This window comes from Ambystoma mexicanum, chromosome 6q (genome assembly GCF_040938575.1).
Source record: "Ambystoma mexicanum isolate Mex_15411 chromosome 6q, UKY_AmexF1_1, whole genome shotgun sequence".
Taxonomy (NCBI): domain Eukaryota; kingdom Metazoa; phylum Chordata; class Amphibia; order Caudata; family Ambystomatidae; genus Ambystoma; species Ambystoma mexicanum.
In genome coordinates this window covers 1671132026-1671156759 of record NC_090937.1, presented here as the reverse complement: position 1 = coordinate 1671156759, position 24734 = coordinate 1671132026, and the positions used below count along the sequence as shown (strand labels likewise).

Sequence of the window (24734 nt, the reverse complement as noted above, 5' to 3'; positions counted from 1 at the left end):
CAATTAGAGCTGCAGAGAAAGAGGAACTTGAGAAGATGGAAGCTCAAGGTGTAATAGAAAGGGTAAAGCATCTGAATGGGTCTCACCGTTAGTCATAGTTCACAAACCTAACGAAAAACTTAGGTTATGTATACACCTTAGGTGTGTGAACAAATGCATAATTCCGGACAGACATCCTTTGCTTAACATAGCAGAAATGCTTGGAACTATTAAGGGTGCCAAAGCGATGAGTACTCTGGACTTGAAGTCTGCATATCATCAAATTGTGTTGCATCCCCTGTCTAGAAATGTGACGGTTTTCATTACTACTGAAGGCTTATTTCAATGTAGGCGAATGCCTTTTAGGCTCATATCTGTGACGGCTGTTTTCCAGCGTATAATGAACCAATGGTTTCATCACATGCAAGGGGTATTATGTTTCCAAGATGACATGTTGGTTTATGGAAGGGATAAAGAAGAACAGGAGTTTAGACTTTGTAAGGTGTTAGACATTTTCAAGGAAGTTGGTTTGACACTTAGAAGGGATAAGTGCAAGTTGAGATGCGGGGGTGGGGTGAGTGTCGGGTCTGCCTGATGAATGTGTTTGTGTGCAAGTTCAGTGTATGCTGAGATGCTGGGGGGGATGGAGAGAGTCGGGTCTGCCTGAATGTTTGTTGTTGTTGTGTGCACGTTCAGTGTATGTTGAGATGCGGGGGTTGCGGGCCCGGGTCTGTATGGATGCATGTTTGAGAGTTTGTTCGGTGAGTTGGGGGGTGGGGGGTTCAGGTCTGTATGGATGCATGGTGTATGCTTGTGAGTTTGTATGGTGAGTTGGGGGTGGGAATCTGTATGGGTGCATGGTGTATGGTTGCGAGTTTGTGTGCTGAGTTGGGGCTGAGGGGTTCGGGTCTGTATGGGTGCATGGTGTATGCTTGTGAGTTTGTGTGCTGAGTTGGGGGGTGGGGGTTTGGGTCTGTATGGGTGCATGGTGTATGCTTGTGAGTTTGTGTGCTGAGTTGGGGGCTTGGGGTTCGGGTCTGTATGGGTGCATGGTGTATGCTTGTGAGTTTGTATGGTGAGTTGGGGGTGGGGGTCTGTATGGGTGCATGGTGTATGCTTGTGAGTTTGTGTGCTGAGTTGGGGGTGGGGGGTTCGGGTCTGTATGTATGGGTGCATGGTGTATTCTTGTGAGTTTGTGTGCTGAGTTGGGGTGTGGGGGTTCGGGTCTGTATGGGTGCATAGTGTATTGGTGTATGCTTGTGAGTTTGTGTGCTGAGTTGGGGGTGGGGGTTCGGGTCTGTATGGGTGCATGGTATATACTTGTTAGTTTGTATGCAGGGGTTGGGGTCTGTATGAGTATGTATGCATGGTGCATGCTTGGTGGCATTGGGCATAGTGTTTGGTTGGGGGGTGGGGGCCATGGTGTTTGGTTGAGGGGTGGGGGCCATGGGGCCTAGTGTTTGGTTGAGGGGTGGGTGTCGTGGGGCGTAGTGTTTGGTTGAGGGGTGGGGGGCATCGGGCATAGTGTTTGGTTGGGGAGTGGGGGCCATGGGGCATAGTCTTTGCTTGAGGGGTGGGTGTCTTGGGGCATAGTGTTTGCTTGAGGGGTGGGTGTCGTGGGGCATAGTGTTTGGTTGAGGGTGGGTGACGTGGGGCATAGTGTTTGGTTAGGGGTGGGTATCATGGGGCATGGTGTTTGGTTGGGGGTGGGGGCCATGGGCCATAGTGTATGGTTGGGGAGTGGGGGCCCTGGGGCATAGTGTTTGCTTGAGGGGTGGGTGTCTTGGGGTATAGTGTTTGCATGAGGAGTGGGTGTCATGGGGCATAGTGTTTGCTTGAGGGGGGGGCTTGAGGCATAGTGTTTGCTTGAGGGGTGGGTGTCTTGGGCATAGTGTTTGCTTGAGGAATGGGTGTCATGGGGCATAGTGTTTGGTTAGGGTGGGGGCCATGGGGCATAGTGTTTGGTTGGGGGTGGGCACCATGGGGCATAGTGTTTGCTTGAGGGGTGTGTGTCTTGTGGCATAGTGTTTGCTTGAGGGGTGGGTGTCGTGGGGCATAGTGTTTGGTTGGGGGTGGGTGACGTGGGGCATAGTGTTTGGTGAGGGGTGGGTATCATGGGGCATGGTGTTTGGTTGGGGCGGGGCCCATGGGGCATAGTGTTTGCTTGAGGGGTGGGTGTCTTGGGGTATAGTGTTTGCATGAGGGGTGTTTGTCTTGGGGCATAGTGTTTGCATGAGGGGTGGGAGCCATTGGGCATAGTGTTGGTTTGAGGGGTGGGAGCCATAGGGCATAGTGTTTGTTTGAGTGGTGGGGGCTATGGGGCATAGTGTTTGGTTGGTGGGTGGGAGCCATGGGGCATAGTGTTTGGTTGGGGAGTGGGGGCCATAGGGCATAGTGTTTGCTTGAGGGGTGGGTGTCTTTGGGTATAGTGTTTGCATGAGGGGTGGGTGTCTTGGGGCATAGTGTTTGCATGAGGGGTGGGAGCCATTGGGCATAGTGTTTGTTTGAGGGGTGGGAGCCATGGGGCATAGTGTTTGTTTGAGTGGTGGGGGCTATGGGGCATAGTGTTTGGTTGGTGGGAGCCATGGGGCATAGTGTTTGGTTGGGGAGTGGGGGCCATGGGGCATAGTGTTTGCTTGAGGGGTGGGTGTCTTGGGGTATAGTGTTTGCATGAGGGGTGGGTGTCTTGGGGCATAGTGTTTGCATGAGGGGTGGGAGCCATGGGGCATAGTGTTTGGTTGAGTGGTGGGGGCTATGGGGCATAGTGTTTGGTTGGGGGGTGGGGGCCATGGGGCATAGAGTTGCACTCAAGAGTGAACCCAATAATAAAGCTAAAACAGGCACAGTTTGGAGATGTACATCCTTTGCTTTTTGAGGAAACCTGACTCAACAAAGGCCATACTCTTCTTGGGCAACCCAAAGAGCAAAGTATAGCAGTCCAAAATAACGGAATGTCCAATCAAGGGTCAATAAAATATATATAATTTAATTAAACAGACGATATACAATAACTAAATAGAAATAAATTATAACAATGGAAAATGTGTAGTACAAAATGTAAGTTTGAAATACAAGTAAAAATCGTTACACCTCAAACACGTATTCTTTTTCCATGTGTTTAACACATGCACAGCCTGAAACTGCTGTATAACTTGCCAACTTTGCCCCAGTGTGCCTGCAAACCACGAGGGATTCCCCCTTTCAAAATGGCCGCCCGTAATTTCAGAGCTGCCTCACCTCACTTGCAGAGGTTCAGCCCCAGTGACGCTGCCTGAGGATTGGCTGGAGCATTCCTCATGGAACATTGGATTGCGACAGGGCTGTATCCTTGCACCTAAATGATTCAATCTGTACAGAGCTGACATCGACAGACTTGGCGATAATTCCAGCTGCCTACCAGTAAATGTAGGTTCTTTTGCATTGGTTGGCATTCACTAACCATTTACTTATTTGTTTATCCCACCCCATTGGCCTACAGAGGACATTGAACATGTTTGCGATATACGCTGAATTAAACAATTTAAAAATGAATGGCACAAAGTCAGAAATGATTATTTTAACTAAGAAACGGTTCCCCAAGGTCTATCGTGGATGGTTGGTAACACTAGGCTGGACAGAGTGGACGTTTTGACATACCTGGGTTACACTATATGCTATCCTTCCTGCAGGTTAGTCCAAGAACAGAGATTGAGAGAGAAGATCAAACCCTTACAGGCCCAGTCACGCACATTTAGTGGCGTTTCTGTTTTCTGTGTTACTATTAATCAACTTTTACACCGAAAGATTGTTCCGGCCTTGACTTATAGCTCGGGCATTATGGTTCCCGATCCTGTGGGGGGAGGGTAACACCCTCTACGGAAGAGGACTCTCGTGCTTTGGAAAAAGCTTTCAATATATGCTACGTTCGTACCGGCGAGCCGATTCGCCGGCCCGCCTACCAAGGCTTCCTGTCCTGAGCCTGTCCAGGGCCTTCCAGTGACCAGTGCCACGTCCCCCTGCCCAAACGCTTACCCCTGATGTCCACACCTGCAGGGCCCTCAAACTTTAGCGGTTCCTGTTCCGGGTGCCTCCCTTCTGCATTGCCTGCACTCCATCTATCAATACTAGCTACATGTATAAACTTAATTTGCACCTCACAACTGTAGTTACCCTTACAAATGTTATAATACTATCTTGTCTAATTTCGAACGCTTTTGCATATGTTTGGTAGCCCAATCTGTTGCACATAGGCTGCCTCGCTTTCACACAGCCACAATATTTCTAGGGCTGTATGACCGCTGTTTAATGTGTACGCAACCCCTGTCACACCGAAATCCATACCTGGATAATTGCAGTTGTGCCAACTACCACACGGCTTATATCTACTGTGACACTGTGTAAAGCCCCCCGAACCCCAAAAGCTAGCACAGCCCACTACTGAATTCATGGCATGGCCCATGTCCTTCCTACGATTTTGGACTCCAATGACTTTTGTATGGTATATGCCCTTTTTATGCATGTGAATGTTACTAACTCTCTGCATGACCCATGCTCACTATATACATCAGACTGCATGCTTGCTTGCCTCCCACACGCTGCAGCTGCCTCTCAGCTGCTGACACTACCTAGACCTATTATCTGTTCTAGTATCCAACCAGCTTTGTGCATTGCTTGCGACTTCTAACTACACTAGAACACTCAGTATTGCACGTGTCTAATTTATCTCAGCCATAATGTTCCTATGCCTTGCCATTGTTACTTAGCCTACGCAGTTAACTTACCAGCGCTATCACAATAGCCTGTCCAGCTATAGGCCACCCGCTTCAGCATGCTAACCACTAGTCAGCACGCGTGCGCTCCGGTTGCCTAATCACAGTGATCAGCTTCTTAGGTCTCGTATGGTTCTGCCCCAATCTCCCCCGTACTCAACTTAATCTTATTCACCTAAAAGCAGGCAACATGCCTACCATGTGACCTCTAAACCCCACTGCAAACCTAAATGTGTGCCCCTTTCACTAGCCACTGTCAACCTAGTCCTGATCATAGTAGTTAAGTCGCATATAGACGGTGTAAACAGCCACTACCATTCTACTCTTGACCACAATAGAAAAGTTGCATTTAGATTGTTTTTGCATCTGTTTTAGTAATTAGCCACTGCCAACCATTTTTTGCCTGTAGTAGCAAAGTCACATTTTGACTGTATGTAAGCAGCTATTACCAATCTATTAGTGACTACAATAGCAAAGTTGCATTTAGATTGATTTTGATTCTGTCTCAGGAACCTGCCACTGCCTACCTATCCCTATAGCCTATAGTGTGTTGTCCTGGAATCAGCCGACTAGTAGCCCACCTGGCTCACCTAGGACTGCCTACTACCCTTTACCAGGATGTACATTCACAGTCCAGGTAAACTCCCAACAGGTACCCTTTCTAAGATAGCCTGGTCAACGCCCTATATTGCCTCTTCCCTCATACTAGCATTACAGACTAACAGCCTGCGACTCTAAAACGAACGCCATGATGCTCTCCTGTACTACGACCCCTCCCAACACTCTCTTCTGCCCTACAATGCGAGACACACAAAAGTATAGAACAGCACACAAAACGAGCCAGTATCAAGAATACTCGACCGTACAGATACTATGTAGTATCACTAAAATTGCGCGATCGCCTGTCCAAACTATATGAGTTACCAGCTAAGAAAATGTAACAATTAAACCACCTAAAAAAGTGCCTACTCCAGAAAGCAACTGCAGAGCCCAACAATAGTCTCACCAGTCACAAAAGACAAACACTGAACCGTACTAAACGGACGACCAAAGATAGTCCTAGCAGCATCCCCACATCAGAAAGCCTCCGACCTAACCTTAAAAGAGCACTCATAAATGCTAGGTACCTACTTGCCCATGCAACCGAAATATCGGATATTAAACTAACCGACAATCTGGAGTTCTTGGCCATCTCAGAATCCTGGTTACATGACGCGGCAGGCCCCGCCCTGTCGCTGGCAGTCGCCAATAACTATACTATCCTGCGAGCAGATAGACATATCTCTTGAGGGGGAGGAATAACAATTATAGCCAAGACTAACCTAGACATGAGAATTGTCACAACACCAACTATGAAATCTTGTGAACGCCTCACGGTCAAAATCGCCACTGCCAATTTACAAACACTAAACATTTTTCTTATCTATAGACCACCAGGTCCCATTGGAACCTTCTCGGAAGATATTTCTACGCCCTTGTCCAATAATCTAAAAAACGCCTCCCAAACACTAGTGCTAGGTGATTTTAACCTAGGTTACAACGATACTAAGGATACCCATTCCACGGCCATTGCTATGACTCTGAAAGAGCTTGGCTTCTCCCAGAAAGTTAACTCACCCACGCATAACAAAGGTCGAATCCTCAACTGGATAGCAGAATATAACTGCGAGGTAAATATCACGTCTATTGCTCCCCAGATCTGGACAGACCACCATCTCCTAGTGTTCACATTGGCAACCAACCTAGCCACGGCCCAGTCCTCGCTTGCCCCACCCTCACTTACGAGGAACAAAAAACTCTTGACAGTTGAAAAACTGCTGTCCCTCATAATACCCAAACTCAATTCTGTACCGGACTATAAGGACCCAAACTCGCTAGTCGAACAATACAACGAAGTCATGAACTCAGCCCTTGACATTATCGCACCGCTCAAATTAAGGAATAGCAAACCCAAAAAACACCTCAACTCCTGGTTCACACCTCACTTAAAAAACCTTAGACTACTTAAAAGACAACTTGAAACTGCTGGCAGACTCTCCCCATCAGCAGAAAACAAACTAAACCTTACTAAGGTCTCAACCCAATATAAGAACGACATCCTCTTAGCCAAACAGGAGATTTATAACAACTGAATATCTCAATCCAAATCTAGTGTCAAAGAATTGTTCAGTATTCTGAAAGAACTGGAAACACCCATTGTACCACAAGAAAACTACATCAAAGATAAAAAGTGGTGCTCCAGCATCCAACACGCCTTATCCAACAAAGTCGCCAATTTACAAACCAAAATTGCCCACAAAAAAGCCTCTCTAGCACCTCAAACGCCTCAGAGTGTAGCCCCGCCATCACATTATAAACAAGAAACACGCTTTAGCTTCTCTAAAGTATCGACCATTGAGGGGGAGAAGGTCAATTGCAAAGGTGACCAATGCACGGCACAATTTATTAAGGATGCGGCGAGAGAACTCTCGCCCTTCATAACTAAACTTATCAACTCCTCATTCGCTACCGGTACTGTCCCGAACAACCTGAAAGTATCCTGGGTACTGCCATTACTGAAAAAGCAAACCCTTGACCCTGCCATTCCCACGAACTTCAGGCCCATCAGGACTGTCCCATTTCTTCTAAAAAATGTAGATAAAGAGGCCTATATTCAAAAACAGAACTTCCTGGAATCTAACCTCCTACTAGGATCTCGTCAATCTGGATTCCGCCCTCAACATGGCATGGAGACGGCCTTAATTGATCTTAAGGCCCAAATAGATGAGTTCAGAGACAAAGGCCAAGCAGCCTTACTCCTCCTTCTAGACCTCTCGGCTGCATTTGACCTGGTCGACCACAAAGTCTTATGCAGCCACCTAGACTCCGCAGCTCACTTCTTTAAGGAGGCTATAACCTGGATCGAGTCCTTTCTGAGCAACCGGACCATGAGAGTCTTCTCTTCTTCGGCCTCAGCAGACCCTATCCCTATAACCTGTGGTGTACCACAGGGTTCCTGTGTGTCACCTACACTCTACAATGTATTCACTAAGCCCCTCTTCGACGAAATGGACCACTTCGGTAACGCCTACACGAATTATGCAGACGATACCCAAATCCTCCTTCCGCTTTCAGGAGATTACGCCATTGATCTGGCTTTGGTGAATAGAATTTATAGCATCGTTCAGGCATGGATGGCCACCCATGGACTATGCCTGAATGACGCAAAACCGAGCTTATTATTTTAGGCACCCCGACCCACATATCCAAACTTAGCCTAGATTACGCCAACTTCACCATTGATGGCAATAACATAAAAGTAGCAAAGAAAGTGAAGACCCTAGGCTTTTACCTAGACGCCACCCTGAACTTCTCTAAACAAGTCAACTCCTTAGCCTCTGCTACCGTATACACATGCAAACTTATCAGAGCCAGTAAACAATTCCTTTCCACCGACAGCTGCCTTACGCTCTCCAGAGCCCTCATACTCTCCAAATTGGATTACTGTAACGCACTCTACATTGGAGCGAATAAACAGACTATCCATAAAATACAGGTTCTCCAGAATAATGCCCTGAGAGCAGCACTTAAGCTCAACAGAAATGAGCATATTTCTTCTACAAGGAGAGAACACAAATGGCTATCCACCTTTGATAAAATCAAACTTAAGATTGCCTCCCTTACCCACAAGTGCCTTAATAACAATGCACCGCCATACCTTACGGACAGAATCTGTAAAAAAAACATCGTCCAGACCGACTAGAACAGCCAACTCTAACTGCCTCCAAGTACCACGATTCAGACACTCTACTATCGGAGGACACAGTTTCCCAGTTAAAGCTGCGCAACTGTGGAACTCCCTACCTCCTGGTATCAGAAAACCCCAGCCCTTCTCTAAATTCAGACAGAATTTGACCAAGAGGCTAAAAGAAAATGATAAATAATCATTCTGACTAACACCCTCGTGATGCTCCTCATTCACGCCTTCCTCTCTGCTTATTGATTCGCTTACTATGTGCTAGTCCACTTGGACTCCCCTCCTGATGCATTGCGCTCACTTTAATTCTATGATATTTGACCATGTAATTTACACTGTATATACTGATGTGCTATTGTATATTTCGTCCTGCATTTCATGTATCCATGTACCCTGTAACTAAGCTGAACATATCATTCCTTATCTTCTGTGCCCTGATGCCCCTGGCTCTGGTGCGCATTATAAATAAAAAACTAAACTAAACTAAACTTTAATACAAATTGGGGGTTGAAAAAGCCTCCTGCCACGCCCCGCCTACCGCCCCACCACCATTTACTTTTCAGCCCACTATAGCCATCATGTAAGGTACTTTCGGCCCCCTGTCAAAATCAGTTGTGCACCCCTGGAGTAGAGCATAACACCAGCGCCATTTATCATCCTGAGACCAATGGAATTGTCGAGAGATTCAATAAAGTCATTAAGAATAGCATTAAGGGTGCTGTTGCTACGAATGGAGATTGGAAAAGGGCCGCTGAAGAGACAGTCGTTGCACATAGGTTCACACCCCATGCCACCACTGGTATTTCCCCTTTTGAAATGCTGAGGGGGAGAAAACCCAATACAAGGGTTTGTCCTTCATGGTTGGGTTGGGCTTGTAAAAAGGACAGTCATTTTAAAATGGTTGAGAACAATATTTCTGACAGACCGTTGAATAACAAGCTACGTTTTGACATTAGGAAGGAAGCTAAAAAATGCTGTGTCAAAGTGGGTGATTGGGATCGGATTAAACTTCCTCACTCGGGTGCTGGAATGTATGTGGATTGTTCGGAGCCCATACAGGTACTAGCAAGCTTTCATGGTACTGTCAGAGTTTTGGACGGCAGGGTGTGGAATGTGAACAGGGAGTGCAAATGTGCGAAGGGCATACTCGAGAATATCAATACCACAAGAGAAAGTGGAAATAGAGGGATAAACTTCAGCCCTGAGGATCAGAAAACCATTGAAGAGAGGGTTGGTGTAGCTTGCACGAAACGTGCTTGTGGTAAACCCTCATATCTGAGATACTATGTGAGTTGAGCAGAGGGGTAGTTTCCAACCTGTCAGCTCAGGAGCAATGCGCTCGTCTTGGAAGCAATACAGGTTCGAGCCCCGGGTCCACGCTTAGAAACCTCTAGGTATTAAGCGCGTTATAAATAACCAATTACAACATTAGGAAGTCTCTCCTTTCCTTAAAATCTTTATGTACTGAGCAATAAAACACCAGGTTCAGTTTATACAGTTAATCTTTGCTACAATGTTTTATTAAACCATCTTTGGCTTTAGAGCTCTGGACCAAACTTTTCCCTATGTTTGTTTTTCTCCTTAAATTTCCCTTTTGTTGTTACGTTCGGTTCTGTATATATTCTTATTATCACTAGCCTTTGCTTTGTTTCAATTGCAGCAAATTGGTTGAACTTGTATTTCTTCTTTGTATCATTGTGTAAAGAGGGGAGGTGTGTAGCATTCTGTGTTCCTTGTCGCATGTTCCGTGCGTAACCTTGCGTGGAATATTGAACATGGAACACAGAAGGCTAGGGAAAAAATGCTGAAAGTCAGTTGATGAGATTGCTGTTGCTGAGCCAGTGGGCTATCATAGGATCTTAATAAACTTTGTTTCAATCAGTGTGCCTGTGGAGGGAATTTCACCCACATACCTCGCAAATATTGAAAGCTTTTTCCAAAGCACGAGAGTCCTCTTCCGTAGAGGGTGTTACCCTCCCCCCACAGGATCGGGAACCATAATGCCCGAGCTATAAGTCAAGGCCGGAACAATCTTTCGGTGTAAAAGTTGATTAATAGTAACACCGAAAACAAACGCCACTAAATGTGCGTGACTGGGCCTGCAAGGGTTTGATCTTCTCTCTCAATCTCTGTTCTTGGACTAACCTGCAGGAAGGATAGCATATAGTGTAACCCAGGTATGTCAAAACGTCCACTCTGTCCAGCCTAGTGTTACCAACCATCCACGATAGACCTTGGGGAACCGTTTCTTAGTTAAAATAATCATTTTTGACTTTGTGCCATTCATTTTTAAATTGTTTAATTCAGCGTATATCGCAAACATGTTCAATGTCCTCTGTAGACAAAGGGGCGGGATAAACAAATAAGTTAATGGTTAGTGAATGCCAACCAATGCAAAAGAACCTACATTTACTGGTAGGCAGCTGGAATTATCGCCAAATCTGTCGATGTCAGCTCTGTACGGATTGGTGCAAGGATACAGCCCTGTCGCAATCCAATGTTCCATACGTTGTATAGGTAGGGATAGTGCCCCAAATGGCACGGGAAAACGGGCCTACGCTCATCAAGGGGGCGTTGCCTAAGAGGGGGAAGCCTGCTGGCTTTTTAGGCAACTCCCCCTTGACAAGCCCTGGCTTTAGGGCTGCAGGCACCCCTGCCAGGGAGCCCTTTGTAGAGATCTCTGCATCTATTACATAAAGGTGTACCTCCCGGGGACAGCGCCACATGTTTCCACCCTTAATCGTGGTGCTGCCCCTCGCCAGGAATCCCTTTAGCTAAAGGGATCCCTGGTGAGGGGCAGCAGCACCATTATGGCTAAAAAGGTGAGGCAGCTGGAAGCCGAGGCCTTTTTCCCTAAAGTCTGAAACTCCTGCGATCCAGCAGGAGCTTCAGGCTTTATTAAAAAAGGCCTTGGCTTCAAGCGGCCTCACCTTTTCTTCTATAACAGTGGCACCAGCCCACGGGCAGCTCTTCATTAAAGAGATGCCTCGCAGGTGCCGGCGCCACCATTATAGAAATGAGGCTCTCGCACATGGGAGCTTCAGGCTTTAGAAAAAAGGCCTCGGCTTCCAGTGGCTTCACCTTTTCTTCTATAACAGTGGCACGGGCAGCTCTTGATTAAAGAGATGCCTTGCAGGTGCCTGCACCACCATTATAGATATGAGGCTCTCGTGCATGAAAGCTTCAGGCTTTAGACAAAAATGCCTTGGTTTCTAGCAGCCTCACCTTTTCTTCTATAACAGTGGCACCAGCCCACATCCAGCTTTTGATTAAAGAGATGCCTCGCATGTGCCTGCGCCACCATTATAGATATGAGGCTCTTGCACATGAGAGCTTCAGGCTTTAGAGAAAAGCCCTGTCTTGTAGCGACAGGGGTTCACAGGGGATAATAGGGTGCCCCCAGCAGGGCCCCGCCTTAAAACCATATTTCTGAGCTTGAGCACTTAAAGCCCCAGGTAGGGATCCAGTGGACTACAAGGGGTACGCAGGGGACAATAGGGTGCCCCCAGCAGGGCCCCGCCTCAAAACCATATTTCTGAGCTTGAGCACTTAAAGCCCCAGGTAGGGATCCAGTGGATATCTCACTGGTGAGGCAAAAGGTGAGACATAATGCACCTCTGAGCCTGTCACACAGCAAGGCCTGCAAAAGAGCAGAGCTATGGAGCCAGGCCCTGCCCGACCATGTACAACAAATAAATAAATAATCCTGGCAACCTGCTTCGGTTACTCGTCATGCCAAGGGAGCTGTGTGCTTTCCCACAGTGCAGCCCCACGTGCCTACTAGCCGCCCACCAGGCCCCCTGCCCTGTCCAGGGCACCCCAAGGTTTCCTCACCTGCACCCCACTCGCTGCTGCCCTCCTGCTGGGACGACCAGGTGCCGAGGGGGGCGGGGCTAGGCAGCCATACAAAGCGCCCATACAGCGAATGGGGAATACCCAGGACACGCCCCCCTCAGCAGCACGTGACACACTCCGGAACAAGCCCGACCGCAAGCAAAGACAAGACGGAAACAGGCCCCGCCCACGCCATCACGGCCGGAAACGGGAACCGCTGGAATCTGTTCGGGAAGGGAAGGGGGGGTGTGGGGGTGACATCCATCAGAGTAGCCGGGGCTACGGTACAGTTCCGATGTAAAACACGTGCTTTTATAGACATTACTTCAAACGTCAACAAATCCGTAAATAAACCAACCCAACAACATGTACATGAGCTTTGTAGAAACATGTTAAATAAAAAAAGTATGATTACAGCTTTATTTTTGCTCTTGCAAAATTGAATCAAACACCCCATTTTATATGGGTGAGAGTACAGTAGCTTGGTGGATGAATGACACCCGCCAAAAGTATTTGAGTTAAGAGGGATGTGGTGTGGTGTGGGTGTGCCACCCCTTTAGGATAATATTAGTACCTTCCAGGGTTCGTGCCCATGTCGTATGTAAGTGACCATGTGACCCAGCTGTCCTTATCCTTCTCCATCTCTCCTCTGTCTTTGACTCAATCAACCTTTCTATTCTCATACAAAGGCTCCAGGATACCCTCAGTATCTCAGAATACAGGCACTGGATTGGCTGACCTTTTTCCTCTGTAACCGCTTTTCCCAAGTCATCCTGTGCACCTCTCCTCCTTCCCTCTCCACCTATGGTGTCCTCCAAGGCTCTGTACTCACATACTTGCCAACCCTACAGATTTAGGCAGTAGACTACTGCTTTTAAGCAGTCCTACCGCCTACAGATTTCAGTGACAGATCCTTCTGCTTTTTACAGTGGCAAGTAATTTATGTGATTCTAAGGCAAGCTCCAGGACAGAGCATGCAACATATTAATTAGTCTGTGTATACAGTGGACTGGCAGGTGATTACTTTGATTGCACTCAGACCAATCCACTGACCTGACAGCTGCGTGACTCTGTCTTGCACTCTTGCCGTGCTGGTCATTGGGCCGGCTCTCGGTGGATCCGAGATCCGGCACCAGATATGGAGCCGGATCTCGGGATCCGCCCAGAGTCATCCACCCAAGACCATGAACCGTGCTGGAAAACTTTTTTTTTTAAAAAAACGCCTGCGATGGCAGCATTGCCTTTTACCGTGCCTTTGGCACTGGTGTGTAATGCACAATGCAGCAAGCCAGTGGCAAAGCCGGCGGAAAAGACAATGCTGCCGTTGCGGGCATTTTTTTTTTTATTAACGTACTCCAGCATTGCTGGATGTCCACTTTGAGACCCGCCCCCTCTAGACCACGCCCCCTCAGGCACTCCTCCCCCGCCTTTGTGTTGTGGAATCCCCACCACATTTTTTCCATTTCCACCACTGGGTACAACCCTTGGGTGAACCAGCAGTGAAAGCAAGTGGCAGAGTGTAACACCGTCACACAGCACCTGCTGACAATTTGGTGTTAGCATTCAGAATTATACATTTTTAACATTTCAACATCTTTCCATGTTGTGCAATTTGTATGCTTTGTATTTTCCTGTGACGTCATTGTTATGGGAATTATTATTTTTCACACTTGAAAAATCCTACATCTTTTTGGTCACAGAATGTTGGCAAGTATGTACTCGCCCACTGGCTCTTTAACATCTACCTTGATCTCCTTGCACGCCTCATCGCCTCCTTCTCCTCCAACTTCCAGTGTTAAGCAGATGACACACAGCTCTTTTTCAAGCTCCCTGCTGACCCTTCTGCACCCTACATCACCCCTGACTGCCTATCTGCCATCCAGTCCTGGTGCGCCTCCAACGATCTCTGCCTCAACGCCTGTAAAACTGAGATCTTCCCATCGGGAACCCTGCTCCCTCCTTTTTACCCTCACTCTGGCCTTCCTCCTTGGACTCGCCACCTGCGCTTTCAACTGAAGCCAGAAACCTTGGAGTCATCTTTGACTCCTCTCTCGCCTTCCTCCCACTTTCAGCTCTTCCTCCTCAAAGGAATTTTACCTTTTCTTACTTTCCCTCAGAGACTCAATGTGACCCAAGCCCTAGTTCTCTCTAGGCTGGACTACTGATATAGCCTCCTCCCGAATCTACCATCTTCCACTCTGCGACCTCTCCAGCTAAATCAGAATAGGGCAGCAAGACTTATCCTTGGACTTAAGCCCAGGAACCGCATCTCTCCTGCACTAAAAAGTATTCTCTGGCTCCTGCTTGCTGCTCTGATTAAATAAAAATCCCTCTGCATCATCCACAAGGCTGTCTGTATCCTTGTATCCCTTTTATTAGTCTACATGCCGCCGAGTGCTCCCCTACTGGGTTTCCTTAGCAGAGTTTGTGGCCCATGGAAAATCACTGATCTAATGACGCCTATCATTCTGAACACATTACCTTCTTGAGAAAACTCAGCTAAACAACTCAATACCTCTGCCAGAGGTACCAAAATGGGACAAAGACTGTGTTCCATGCACCATCTGTGCCACACTCCCCAGGCCGCCCAATACCTCCTCGCCGTACTGGGTGCCCAAGATTCTACGATGAGCTCTGAAATGGCGGCAAAATTCCAGGCAATGTCCTTCTAATCCTGAAACCCTGCAAACTAAAAGCTCCAGCAAAACCCAAGTCGCTAGTAGGGGTTTACCGCACTTCGAATAAGTATTCGGCTGAATTCCGGCTGAAAAAAAAGCTATTCGGCTCTGGTCGAATTGTTTCTTGCTATTCGGCTCTTGCCGAATACTTTGACATTCTCATTTGAATACAATGACAAGAAAATGTGTGGAGTCACAAACAGAATACTTGTGCGCTATTTATCACTACTATATTCAGAAAAGGCGTCTCTAGCAGCAATTCCGTACCCACCAACCCATCCACAAAGGCTGGCAACAATTAACAATAGTATAATGAAAACGGGGGTAGGAATGCGCTTGACACTGTTAAACTAAAGTAAATCATCAGTCTTGCTGAATACAATGTTTTTAATAATAAAGCTTTCTTTGAAGAACAGCCGACACGTGTTTCGACACTTAGGTCGTTTTCAAGGCACACAAAACTAAAGATCATCAATTAGCTGGTTATATCCGAGCTATATAATTCAGTCGGCCAATACGGCAACTAGTACCTTGTTCTTTTGCATTTCGCCATATTTCCCAAGTGATGGGAACTTTTTCAATATTTTGATCCGGATATAACCAGCTAATTGATGATCTTTAGTTTTGTGTGCCTTGAAAACGACCTAAGTGTCGAAACACGTGTCGGCTGTTCTTCAAAGAAAGCTTTATTATTAAAAACATTGTATTCAGCAAGACTGATGATTTACTTTAGTTTAACAGTGTCAAGCGCATTCCTACCCCCGTTTTCATTATACTATCATTTGAATACAATGCAACATGAACTCAGAAAGGCAAATATAGACTTCAGTTTGCAAAACTGAACAGAATTAGACCAGACAAATTGCAATCACATAGTTGAAAGATATCTTCTATTGTAATCTGCTGTTTAGGGCTTGTTTTGTTACAGATTCTTAGACATAAAAGGTGCTCATCTTTTATACTTAGCGCCTCATTACACGGTAGGCGGTAGGGATTTAACGTTACCGGTAATAAAATACCGGTAACGTTAAATCCCCATGCGAATCACGACCCGACACACCGCTATTAGCGGCACCGCTAAGTACGGTGCCACTAATAGCGGGCAGTCCGCGTGCTCACGACCCACCATCCCGTAAATTACGCCATGCCGCTATTAGCACAGCATCACAAGTTGAGCGGACACGCCAATAGCGGCATGGTAAAGCCCCCCAAACCCCTTACCGCCATGGTGCAAATACCGGCATCGCGAACCACACGTTAAGAGAACTGAGCAGTGTTCCCACCTGCCACAGGTGGACACAATCAGCACAGGTGGAGGCAATGGAGACTGTGGCAGCTCAAAAGGAGAACACCACACCCCTTCACACACCCCTTCCAATACCAAGATGGTTCCAATACTAGCAGCATTACATGGGCTGGAGGACATGATTGCAGCTGCAACAACAACAGGCAGCACAAAGAAGACGCAGGGGGAGGAGGAGGAGGGCAAGACAGGCACAGCAAGCACCACCACGGCACCTAATCATACCACAGAGGCACCCACCAATCCCCAGGATCAGAGCCAGTCCATTTAACCTAACCCCTGAGCAGATACACACCCTGTACCGTCTGGACCGGGATACCATCACCAGCATTGTGGACATGACACACAACGGCATTGTGAGCCTCATAGACATCAGAACTGCCATCCCCCCATGCCCTCCTGAAGCATGCACCTGAACACATATCCATGCCACAGACTGCCCAGGAGATTGCAAACACCAAAGTAGCATTCTATTCACTGGCAGGCATCCCAAGTTGCATCGGGGTCATCGACTGTACACATGTGGAATTGGTGGTCCCACATCGCAATGAAGTGGTCTACCGAAACAGGAAGCAATTCCACTCCATCAATGTCCAAATGGTATGTGACGCCAACAAGATAATCACACATTGCTGTGCCCGATTTCCCGGATCAACCCATGACTCCATGGTCCTGCGGAACTCAACTATCCCACGCTACATGGAGCGACAAACCGCACAACGTTCGTGGCCACTTGGTGAGTAGCAGGGCAAGCACATGGCAGTGTGATTGGGGGGGGAGAGAGATACATACTCCAACTGGTTGTGATTGGGGGGGGGGAGAGATACATACTCCAACTGGGTGTGATTGGGGGGGGGAGATACATACTCCAACTGGGTGTGATTGGGGGGGAGAGATACATACTCCAACTGGGTGTGATTGGGGGGGAGAGATACATACTCCAACTGGGTGTGATTGGGGGGGAGATACATACTCCAACTGGGTGTGATTGGGGGGGGAGAGATGCATACTCCAACTGGGTGTGATTGGGGGGGTGAGATACATACTCCAACTGGGTGTGATTGGGGGGGATACATACTCCAACTGGGCGTGATTGGGGCGGGGGGGAGAGATACATACTCCAACTGGGTGTGATTGGGGGGGGAGAGATACATGCTACAACTGGGTGTGATTGGGGGGGAGAGATACATACTCCAACTGGGTGTAATTGGGGGGGGGAGATACATACTCCAACGGGGTGTGATTGGGGGGGGAGCCACATACTCCAACTGGGTGTGATTGGGGGGGGGGAGAGATACATACTCCAACTGGGTGTGATTGGGGGGGGAGAGATACATACTCCCACTGGGTGTGATTGGGGGGGGGAGAGACATACTCCAACTGGGTGTGATTGGGGGGGAGAGATACATACTCCAACTGGGTGTGATTGGGGGGGGAGATACATACTCCAACTGGGTGTGATTGGGGGGGAGAGATACATACTCCAAATGGGTGTGATTGGGGGGGGTACATACTCCAACTGGGTGTGATTGGGGGGGAGATACATACTCCAACTGGGTGTGATGGGGGGGGGGAGAAATACATACTCCAACTGGGTGTAGCTTGTCATCTGTCTGGGAAATGCACATAAAGATGTATGCCAATGTCCATCTGGGAAGGCCGCAACGTACTAGAGATGAACCGACATGCAAGTATGAGATACACTACACACCAGAAATTCCTGGTCTAGTAGCATCAAACATCCATTCACATACACATTGCACAACATTGTACGCCACAAAATGGCCAGATTCCATACGTGCCATGAAGATAGTCGTCCGGAATCAGTCCAGCACAACATCAATAATGCAATGTGCCATATGATGCATGCAAAAGGGTCAGCCCTAGCCATACACATTGCATTTCACCACGCACCTTTACCACCACTGAAGTGATGCCTCACTGCATGGCAACATCTATGTTGGAATGGCAGCACAACAACCGTGAGGAACAAAATCTGCCTGGGCCCAGGGACACCTAAGACCTCGCCTCACCCAGGACATGTCAATTACTGTTGTAGACAGTAATGGGGCATGTCTACTTGCAGGGTCGAGCTCACCCTTGCACATTGCTGTCACACGAACCATCTGCATGTATGCCATTGAGTGTGTACTGGAATCACTATGCAATGTCAATTTGTGTGATATGAACAGGCTGCTCTGCAGGTGAACAGTAACAGGACCCCTTTCGATCCCCCATACAGGTGATGCGGGCTATCCCCTGAAGAGCTGGCTCCTCACACCTGTACGGAACCCACAGAACAGGCACGAAGAGGAATACAATCGTGCACATACCCGTATCCGCATCGTGATCGAACAGACTTTTGACCTTTTGAAATCACGGTTTAGGTGCATTAGCAGGTCTGGTGGCGCTCTCCTGTATGGCCATGAGAAAGTGGCCAAGATCACCATGGCATGTGTCATGCTGCACAATATGTGTATCAGACGGAATGTGCCACTGCCCCCTGACGTTGAAATAGAACCACCTGATGAGGATGATGAAGCTGATGAGGACGGAAGCGAAGGGGATGCAGGACATGCAAGAGGGGATGGCCAGGAGGGACGTGCTGTGAGACAGCATCTGATCAACCAAATATTCTGAGGGACATGTTTTGGTACTGTCACATGGACATGGGTAGTGATGCACTGGTGAATGTTTAGAAGTATGCAATGAACACTGTCTCCAATAAAGTACACAAACACAATGAAGATGTCCAAGCCTGTGTTTTGATTAGACACCAGTGTATTAAGTAACGGAAAGATGAAAAAGTGCATGTCCCCAAACATCCCACCACCACCCACAACAGACCCATAACACCCTTCCCTCCACCCCTACAACAGACCCATAACACCCTTCCCCCCACCCCCCACAACAGACCCATAACACCCTTCTCCCCACCCCCCACAACAGACCCATAACACCCTTCCCCCCACCCCCCATAACAGATCCATGACACCCTCCCCCCCCCAACAACAGTTCCTCATGTGTCTGCCATGTTTGCGTTGGCCCATGCACGCAGAGGAATCACCATTAACCCCCTATTGGCCATTGTCTGTAGCAGCATTTGGAGGATGGCCAGACGTGTGCCTGGTGGTGCGTGTTGAGCGGCGGAGGGGGCTTGTCTGTGTTGAGCCGGCAGATGACGATGGGGCAGACTGTCCTGGTTGTGAGAAGTGGCGGTCCATTGTGTCGGCTATGCGAGTAAGGACCTCCCTGAGCCTGGATATCTCGTCACACAGCCTGTCAGTACAGGAGTCCATCCTCTCAGTGGAGTGCCTTGCCGTCTCCACAATATCCTCCCTGAGATGGGCAGCTTCCTCAACATGCTGGCCAACCAGCACAGTCAGTTCCTGTTGACGCTGCAGGATGGTGGGCAGATGGAGGGCAGTGCTTGGTGATGGTGTACTGGATGCTGTGCCCTCAGATGCATCCATTGCAGCAGGTGAAGCCACCATGCGGGACATTATGGCTGGAATGTTGTCCTCAACAGTAACATCAGACCCAGGTGTCTGAAATGGTGCTGGCTCCGGAGTTCTAGGGGGGCTTGGGGTGTGCATCTCCATTGGGCCAACTATAGTGTCCTCAGGATCAGATAGGGGGGCAGTGGCGGCTGCCTCACCAGGGGAGCTTGCCGCAGCTAATGGTGGGCTCTCAGTGGCTGGTATTGGTGGCTGTGGGTTCACCTCCGGTGGTGGGGCTGCAGTTTGTGGTGCAGCTACTTCTGCCCTGGCAGTGGCACTCCTACGATGTTTCCTGCTCATTAGGTGTGACCTTCCCCCCCTTGCCCCTGGATGTTGTGGGGGTGTCCTCAGAGTCCTGTGCCCTTGTTCTCTTACTTGCAGGGGGTGCCTGGGATGCATTTGCGGCATCCTCACCATCTGTATGTGAGCCTGTCAGGGACAAGAAGGGGGATGGCATTGGTTGTGTTTCAATATACTTAATGCAGATTACATAAATGATGCAGTTGTGGCCATTGGGACTTAGTAGTTGTGGATGCAGGTGATGTGCCAGTTCAGTGCCTCATCCATGCATGGTTGTGTTTGGCACTTGTCTCTGGTGATGTGTGCATGTGTGTGTGTTTGGGTCTGACACTGACATGGTGAGGGATGGATGCATGTGTGGATGTGTGTCCATGCATGAGAGGATTCTGTGCTCACATATGGGGGGAACATTACATTCACATGGCATCCTGTCATGTGTACACTCACCTCCATCCGAAGTGGTACCCACGCCTAGCTCCATGGTGCCTACTACCTCAATGGATTCCACAGCGATTAGGTTTCCACAGGTCTCCTTCCATTCCTTTAGTTTGATGGGTGAACCGGCTCCACATGCAGTGGCTATTCGGAGGTTTTCGGCAAGGATGCCTCTCACCCGCAGTCTGAGGTCATCCCACCTTTTCCTGCACTCACGCAGAGTGCTGGTGCCCACTGCACTGACTTTCACTGCAACTTCTTCCCAGATGGCTTTTTTCTTAAGTAGTGTCTCCCGCCGCATGTCGTTGGCAAAAACAACCTCAGCATTCTCAGCCAGGGTCTGGGTCAGCATGTTCAACTCCTCTGCTGTAAATCTTTCTTTGCGCTGCCTGTCGGTGCTTTTTTTGAATGCCTTGGGCATGTTGAAGGTGTCCCGGATGATTTTCAACAGCTAACGACTCCAAACAGGTCCAGGGGGCAGAGGATGGCAATGGATTGTGTTTTTGAAGATGGCCACCGTGCTCTTTCCCGTTCCTGTGCGATGACGCTATTTCTGGTTCCGCAATTTAACGGTCACCGCTAATTGCGGTGACCGCTATTTGCATGCAGCAGGAGGGCGGAGGTGCAATCTGCACTTTCCTCGAGGGCGGTAAGTGACTTTTTTGGGTCTTTACCGCCATGGCGGTAGGGGGTTTATCGGCATGGCGCTATGCTCGTGTCCGCGTACTCGTATTGGTACGCTATTAGCACCCTCTTGCGAGGGCGGACACGTTGATAGCGCCATGCCGGTATTTTGGGGTTTTTACCGCACAACGTGTAATGAGGCCCCTAACCTGCAATAATATAGGAACATCTTTTCTTCTGGCGAATGTTTATATGCAATGTGCACTTTTTTCAGTTGGAAAAGACAAACTGAAAGACATGTGCATAGATACTTTCAGTCCCCCCTTTTCTTTTTTTAAGGACTTGAGTCCTGAGTTTAACATTATCTGATATTTTATCAGAAATGGTAAGTTGCATATGTTTGTTTATTGGCGAGAAGGAGTGGCTAGGATAAGTGTAAAGTGAGTAACATTTGTTAGGTGGGGTGAATAGTTGTGAGATGGAGTTCAAGCATTTCAGATTTCCTCTTGACTTGTGTCCTGCATGAGCCGACATGAACCATTTTATACATTTCTATATGAGCTGCAAAGAAGTTTGGAAACTTGACCGCATCGACTTTGCAACTGGATAGAGAATACAATGCATCTGATTCACAAAGGCAGTCCTTTTGCATTTCTGAAGCCTTCTACTTTATCTGGCACTGAATATGCAACAATCTTCTGTACATTTGGTCCCTTTATTTTGGTTAAATCTGCTTTATTTCTGGCTTTTATACTTTAAATAAAGATGCTACATTAATAACAACGAAGAGAAATAGAGAGGGAGGGGTAATATCAGTGCAAAGTCCAATGCTAACTCCATCAGGACTGGAAACCTTGCCTATGATCACCACCACAGAACCACTAGTACCTTGTTCAGCACCCTCGTGATCATTGTGAAGGGGGGAAGTCCATAGATGCCTTTTGTCTGCCAAGATTGCAGAAAGGCATCTGTCACTTCTGCTTCCAAGACCGACCTCAAGCTGAAAAACGGTGGGAATTGGTTGCCCAAGGGCCAATTCCTGCGATAATTGCCTCTGGCAGTGGTGGCGAGCCACGGAATGCAAAGGTTTCTAGGACCTCCAGCTAAATTTCCAAACAATCCAAGTTAACAGCTTGGCCGCAAAGAACCTGAAAGAGGCAGAATGAGGCTGTGAGGGTGCAGTGCTGACTCTAAATTACCCCAATATTCCTCTATGCCGGTGATGGCTTGCAGTCCCCACTCTCACAAATCATGCTGTGGGGCGTGGCCTTGTGCACGGGTGGGCCGGGCATTCCGGTGACGTAGATCTCCAGGTTTTTCATTTTGGAATGTAGGCAGGTACGCCCCTGGCTCATATCGGCCTGTCGTGCATTTACAAGGACTGCACCATTTTTGTTACCAAAGAAGCAGTCCGAGCGAAGCGTGTGAGCAAAACTTCAAAAGATTATCCATCTACACAAGAGTCACTGAAGCTCATATCTAGGAGCGTGGCTCCAAGCAAACTCTGATGGAAGGCATTGTTACCTTCCAGAGGAGTCTAGACCTTCTGGAGTCTATTGTGGGGCAGTATATGGGTAGTTATGTTAGGAAGATTTGTAGTGCGCAATACCAACCAAAGGCATCTTGGGTGGAGGACTGGAGTCAGTATGGAAGTCTATCCTCTGGTAGTGGGCAGAATAGCATTATTCTGAGGGATTTGGAAGGGGTTATCAGGCGATGCCTGGCTGCTACAGACAGTGCAGGGCCTCCCTGGAATTCAGAGGCCGACTCCGTAGTGATGTTAGAGGCAGAATATCTGCTATTAGATCAGGAGGTGCTTCAACATCCAACCCAATAGATCAATCGCACCCGTGCATATAGACCGGGATAGCTTTGTGAGCAACCTATTTCTAGTCCACAGGATAGGGAAGGTAAGGCCAGTAATACATCTCTGAGAACTCATCGAGTGGATCACCTACCAACATTAAACGATGGAGGGGATCCACCTGCTGAAAAAGATCCTAAGAGAAAGAGGCTGGCTTATCATATTACATCTGAAGAATGCTTACTTTGTATTTGTTTTATTTGTAAAGCGCTCCTGGCCCTGAGGCATCTGGGCGCATGTATAGCCCAGGTTACATACACATATATACAATAATAATTATACAATAGCTTACACATGTTCCATGGTGTCAGCAGTTAAAATAAAGTTGCAAGTACATATATACAGTATATACAATAATTACATAGGTACATAGTATGATCAGTCAGTATACAGAATTTAGTAGGAAGTATAGTCAAGGATAGCAACAGGGAGGGACTAGGTGGGGAGTAGGCCACCAGGTGGGGTCCCTATAAGGTCCATATAAAGGAGGCTAAGCTAATGCAGAGTCCAGTTCGTCTAGCCAGCATTTAGGATTACTCTTGAATGAGTGGTAGGAAGGTTCTGATCTGAGGGAAGAAGGAAGCGTGTTCCATAGCTTGGTCGCTAAAACTGGGAAACTGGAACCCCTTGAGTTTTGGAGTTTGAATCTCGGTATGGACATTGTATGGGCTTGACTGGCTCTAAGTGGTCTTGAGGATGTGTGTGGGCAGAGTCGGTTGGTGAGGTAGGCTGGGGCTAGATTTGCCCTAACTTTGTGTATTAATGCAAGTGTTTTAAGGGAAATTCTGTGCTTGACCGACAGCCTGTGCAAATTACGTGTGGTGTCTCAAATGTGAGACTTCTTCAGGATGTTGAGGGCTGCCCTGATGGCATTGTTTTGTGTTACTTGTAGCGTGTTGATATTTGTTTGGCTGGTCCCTAAATAAAGGGCGTTGCAATAATCAATTTTGGACATAACTAAGATTCTAACAAGCGTGATGCAGTTGGGTGTCGTGAGGAATGGCCTACATGCAGTGATCAGTTTGCAAGTGTAAGCAGATGCTGCTACCACAGCGTTAGTTTGTCTGGTGAAGGATAGGGTGGTGTCAAGGTAGATACCAAGGGTTTTTGTATTATTGGAAACCTTGATAGTGTTGCCATCGATGGAAAAGGATTTGAAGGCCGGGTACATGACGATCCCAGTGGAGCAGGATCACAGGAGGTAATACATCTCTGAGAACTCATCGAGTGGATCACCTACCAGCATTTAACGATGGAGGGGATCCACCTGCTGAAAAATATCCAAAGAGAAAGAGACTGGCTTATCATACTACATCTGAAGGGGTCTTACATGATGATCCCAGTGGAGCAAGATCACAGAAGGTAATACATCTCTGAGAACTCATCGAGTGGATCACCTACTGGCATTTAATGATGGAGGGGACCCACCTATTGAAAAAGATCCTACTAGAAAGAGACTGGCTCATCATACTACATCTGAAGGAAGCTTACATGACGATCCCCATTGAGCAAGATCACACGAGGTACCTGCAGTTCATCCGATAAAGGGAATGCCGGGGAAGTCAGAGGTATATCATTTGGGATCGTAGCAGCATTGGGAGAGTCGGGAGTGGAAATAATAATTGACCTGGATGATATGATCAACAGGTCTCAGGAAGCTGAGAAACATCTGGGACAGGCAGACGGGTGAAGCCAATTGCTGTAGAGCTTAGGATTCCTAATCAACTCGGAGA

General features: G+C 47.8%; 1 protein-coding gene across 4 annotated transcripts in view; it reads right to left on the bottom strand.

The window, feature by feature from the left end:
* The window catches only part of LOC138517023 (zinc finger protein 271-like), a 141969-nt gene that overhangs the window by 68506 nt on the left and 48729 nt on the right, over positions 1-24734 (bottom strand). For 2 of the 4 annotated variants that reach the window (XM_069632533.1, XM_069632532.1), the window contains exon 1: positions 12298-12391. The exons of 1 other annotated variant lie outside the window; for it this stretch is intronic. The gene's annotated coding sequence lies outside the window, so the exon portion shown is untranslated. Of the gene's footprint in view, positions 1-12297; positions 12404-24734 lie in introns of those variants that run through there. One more of the 4 variants, XM_069632531.1, reaches the window with a different exon arrangement.